The following is a 5,256-nucleotide window of genomic DNA, read 5'->3' as shown; positions in this document are numbered from 1 at the left end:
CGGCAGGAACATGATGTTGATGAAGCTGAATTCCTCCAACAAGTCCTCCTCAAGGCCTTTAGGATGAGCAGGAGCATTGTCCATCAGAAGCAAAGCCTTCAGCGGCAGGTCGTTGTCCAGCAGGTAGTGTTTGACAGCAGGGCCAAAAGCAAGATTGACCCAGTCCACAAACAGCACACGTGTGACCCAAGCCTTGCTGTTGGATCACCACATGACACTCAGCCGCTCCTTGTCAACCTTGAAGGCCCGTGGGTTCTCCGAGTGGTACACCAGCAGGGGCTTGATCTTCAGGTCGCTGCTTGCGTTGGCACAGAAGAGCAGGGTCAGACGGTCCTTCATGGGCTTGTGGCCAGGCAACTTGGCCTCCTCCTGTGTGAGGAAAGTCCTTTTGGGCATCCTCTTCCAAAACAGCCCGGTCTCGTTGCAGTTGAAGACCTGCTGTGGAACGTAGCCCTCCGTCTTCACAACCTCCAGGAACTCCAAGGCAAAGTCTTCAGCCGCAGGAACATCAGAACTGGCAGCCTCTCCATGCCTGACCACGCTGTGGATTCCAGATCTTGCCTTGAACTGGTCAAACCAGCCTCTGCTTGCCTTGAAGACTTCTGGCTCGCCTGAGGTTCCTGGCTGTTCCCGGATGAGGTCTGCGTGCAAGGCCTTGGCCTTCTCACAAATGACGGCCTCAGTCACTGTGTCCCCTGCACGCTGCTTCTCTTCTAACCAGATGAGCAGCAACTTCTCGACCTCCTCCAGAACAGCTGGGCGGTTCTTCACGATCCTGGTGACTCCCTTGGCTGCATCAGTCGCAAGGATCTTCTCCCTCATCTTCAGGATGGTCCCGATGGTCGATGGGTTCCTGCTGTACTCCCTGGCGAGGTCCGTCACACGCATTCCACCGTCGTGCTTCCGGATGATCTCCTTCTTCATTTCCAGCGTCACCTTCTCCTTCTTCCTCTCGCCGGCCTCCGCAGCAGCAGCAGTCTTCTTGGGTCCCATGGCAGCACAGCTGTTACCTTCGTAAACTCAGAAAAAGAAAAAAAAATCAGCAATTCAAACCCAGAACCAAGTCCTTGAATTCCAAACACCCAACCCAAAATCCAAAAACCCCCCAAAAAGTTTTAAAAGTTTAACTTACGAAATGGCTGCAAATCACCAAAGTCTTCAAAATCCTCAAATGGCTGCAAAAGAAGTTTTGGGAAAGCTTTAAAAATCACCAAAGTCTTCAAAAACCTCAACTGTTCCCCCAGCCCCTCCCCAACTGTTGCAAACCCCTCCTCAACTGTTGCAAACCCCTCCCCAACTGTTGCAAACCCCTCCCCAACTGTTGCAAACCCCTCCTCAACTGTTCCCCCAGCCACCCAGCACACAGAAATTCAAAACCCAGAATTTTTTTTCAAAAAAGACCAACATGGCCCAATGGTCACAGAAAACCATAAAAATGCAGAAAAACCCACACAAGCTCCCAGATTCTTGCAAACCCCTCCCCAGCTGTTCCCCCAGCCACCCAGCACACAGAAATTCAAAACCCAGAATTTTTTTTCAAAAAACAACAACATGGCCCAATGGTCACAGAAAACCATAAATTTTTTTTAAAAAAAAACCCCACACAAGCTCCCAGATTCTTGCAAACCCCTCCCCAGCTGTTCCCCCAGCCACCCAGCACACAGAAATTCAAAACCCAGAATTTTTTTTCAAAAAACAACAACATGGCCCAATGGTCACAGAAAATCATAAAAATGCAGAAAAAACCACACAAGCTCCCAGATTCTTGCAAACCCCTCCCCAGCTGTTCCCCCAGCCACCCAGCACACAGAAATTCAAACCCAGATTTTTTTTTCAAAAAAAAATAAACATGGCCCAATGGTCACAGAAAATCAGAAAAATGCAGAAAAAAACCACACAAGCTCCCAGATTCTTGCAAACCTCTCCCCAACACCAAGTCCTTGAATTCTAAACACCCCAACCCAAAATCCAAAAAACCCAAAAAAAAGTTTTAAAAGTTTAACTTACCAAACAGCTGCAAAAGAAGTTTTGGAAAAGCTTCAAAAATTCAGCAAACTCTTTAAAAAGCTCAAAAAGGCCACCACACCGCGTGCAATGTGTTGCTCCTCGAAGTCAAGTCGCAACTGCACCTCTTCCAGCAATGCACCCTGGGTTTTAACGGTTTTACGAAAAAGGAAACAAACTTGCAAGACGTTTTCGTCTTGCGAAGCAAGCCCATAGGGAAATTCGTCTTGCGAAGCAACTCGAAAACGAAAAAACCTTTCGTCTTGCGAGTTTTTCGTCTTGCGAGGCGTTCGTCTTGCGGGGCACCACTGTACTATGGAGACAATGGAGTTATATAAAATATAGATTAGTGGAAAAGATGCAGTAGAAAAGGTTTGAAAATAGGACCCATGGAGGGGAGGTGGGAAGTCCAAAGATTTGGAGGAATCAGTAAATGTGGATCTGTATGGTTGTATTGTTATAATTGTATACTTGTAAAATCAAATTAAAATTACCGTATTTTTCCATATATAAGATGCTCCCATGTCTAAAATGCCCCCTATTTTTGGAGACTCCAAATTAAGAAAACAGCACTACCCATGTGTAATATGAGCCCCAATTTTAAAACATTTTTTTTGGTAAAAAAAACCTAGTCTTATACACGGAAAAATGCAGATTTTTTAATAAAAAAATAACATGTGGAGCAGAGGCTAAAGGAAAATTCTAGTGTGTGCTTGACCACAAGAATGGAGGAAGCAGCCTTGTGTGGAATAAGACCACTGGTCCATCTCGCTTTGTACCATCTCTGGACTGGTGAGTTATAACGTTAAAAATGTGTTATAAAAATGTGACACCCGAGCAGCAATTGTTCACCAATGGGAAATTGCATTGGGAGCTATATATGTTTTTAATAGCATTTTGTTAAATAGTGTTTTCCAGATCAGTGTAGATCCAGCCTCTATTGGGGACAGATAACCTCCTGCATGAAGGCCAAATGCTGCCTTGCAGCCCTTCCTCTCTGGCCCTCATGAGTCTTCCCAGGCTGCCAATCACATGTTGAATATAAGTCCCTTTACTATAAGGAGAAGGGAAAGCCAATGAGGTCATTGGCAAAAAGTCTGGGGGGGGGGGGGAATCAGAATGTTCTTTACAAGGGTACACTCCTGAAATAACATGACCATTTCTTTTACCATGGTATCTCTTGATGAAGCGTCACCCTAACTCATCAACTGATGACAGTTTAGGATGGCTGATGTTTTGCTCTTTCACAGCTTTCAGATACATTATACCAGGATTTTAGAGTTGTAAGTGTAAGAGGGAGATGTAGGAGGCAAATCATTCTAGATTGACTTTCCGTACTCTGCCCTCTGCCTTGCCACTTTTAGTGTGCTCTTCGGAGTAACTTGGATATGATCAGTCTCTTTCATAAGGCTCTTCACAATCAAGCCTCCAGGAGGAACTGCTTTCAAGAGCAGATTTCTTTACAACAGAAAGAGAAGCAAAATGGGTGTGATCTGTGGGAACAGTAATGCGTTGACATTGATCAGGGATGTCAAAGTGTCACTCCTAAACATACTTACTTGAAAGTTCTGCTGTGTCTGATAGAATTTACTTCCAGGCAAAAATGATGACATCTGTAACAACTTTGCAAAAGAAATATAAAAAGATGTGAATCTTGCATGAACAAAGTAAGAACAGCTTGCTTTTCAAGTGATATGAAAGGCTTTCATTTTAAGTAATTAAATTAGCTGAAGGAGCATCTCCACCCCCTTCGTTCTGCCCGGACACTGAGGTCCAGTGCCAAGAGCCTTCTGGCAGTTCCCTCCCTGTGAGAAGCCAAGATACAGGGAACCAGGCAGAGGGCCTTCTCGGTAGTGGCACCCGCCCTGTGAAACACCCTCCCACCAGATGTCAAAGAGAAAAACAACTACCAGACTTTTAGAAGACATCTGAAGGCAGCCCTTTTTCGGGAAGCTTTTACTGTTTAATAGATTATTGTATTTTTATATTCTGTTGTAAGCCGCCCAGAGTGTCTGGGGAAACCCAGCCAGATGGGTGGGGTATAAATAAATAATAATAATAGTTATTATTGCTGAAGTATAACTAGCAAGTAATACCCTGGACTTGGGGGTTTTTTTTAGAAACAAAAAATAAAAATAAAAAATGGGTTTTTTAAAATGGATAGTGTAATTTATGAGTTTGGCCCCAAGACATCAAAAATTGGGTATAGTCACACCAAAGTCACATTTCAGTCCATCATCTTGATTCAGAATTACACCTTGATTCAAAATGACAGCCAATCAGAGATGAAGATCCACACCCCCACCTCAGGAACCCTGTTGCTAGATTTGACAATGATATATTGAGCGATGGCTGAAACCATGTCATAAGACATGCAAATCCACACCAAAATGTCTGCCATCTTGATTCAAAGAGGAGGCCAGTGTCCAAACAGTGAGGAGGTCTGCCTCCCTACCTCTAGAACCTTTGTCCCAAGTTTGATGGTGATATCTTGAGAGGTGGCTGAACCTAACCTGAAGCTTTCTTACTAGGAATTCTAGTTCCAGAAATACTGACGGATCAGAAGAGATTATTTTTGTATGCTACAACAGCTGCGTGGATGTTACTTGCCCAAAGATGGAAGGAGGACCAATTACATACAAAAGAAAAATGGTTGATAAAGATGATGGACTATGCCAAAATGGCGAAAATGGCTGGGGAAATCAGAGATCAAGAGGACAATAAATTTAATAAAGAATGGGGAAATTTTATAAGTTACTTGAAAGAACACTGTAAACAATTAAAAACATTGGCAGGATTGTAAAAAACAAACAAACAAAACCACCACTTGTGATGAAGTGAGAATTATGGTAACAATTGAGTTTTAAGAAAATATGGAGAATGTGGTATGATGCAGTTTGAAAAGAATATTTAGGGAAGCTGTGGAGGGAAGTTCTGGGATTCTAAGAATCCTATTTGTAAAATGATTTAAGTATGATGATAATGGTTAAAAACAAAAATGAATTTAAAAAATAGATATTAAAAAAGAGAGGTGGCTGAACCTATGCAAAAAGGAAAAAAGAAAGAAAGGTGAAGTCGGACCAAATTCACTTTTCAGTCCATCATCTTAATTCCTGTTTGGTGATGATAACTTGTCAAGCATCTGATTGCCTTCTGATCCACTGGCCTTCTGATCAGCAAGCCCAAGAGGCTCAGTGGTTTAGACAACAGCGCCACCTGCGTCCCTTTTCAATATAGCTTGGTCAGGAGTGA

At 43.4% G+C, this 5,256-nt stretch overlaps 1 pseudogene across 1 annotated transcript; it reads right to left on the bottom strand.

Moving 5' to 3' along the window:
• Positions 1 to 204: 204 nt before the first annotated feature.
• LOC308476380 (tigger transposable element-derived protein 1 pseudogene) lies at positions 205 to 2,317 on the bottom strand (annotated as a pseudogene). The gene is made up of 2 exons (XR_013991646.1): positions 2,008 to 2,317; positions 205 to 1,175 (listed from the first exon to the last, which is right to left on the bottom strand). The product of XR_013991646.1 is annotated as a tigger transposable element-derived protein 1 pseudogene (transcript).
• Positions 2,318 to 5,256: the final 2,939 nt, after the last annotated feature.

Source organism: Podarcis pityusensis (assembly GCF_964106645.2).
Source record: "Podarcis pityusensis genome assembly, chromosome: 4".
Lineage (NCBI taxonomy): Eukaryota > Metazoa > Chordata > Lepidosauria > Squamata > Lacertidae > Podarcis > Podarcis pityusensis.
The sequence above is the reverse complement of the archived record's forward strand: the minus strand, read 5'-3'. Positions and strand labels throughout refer to the sequence as shown.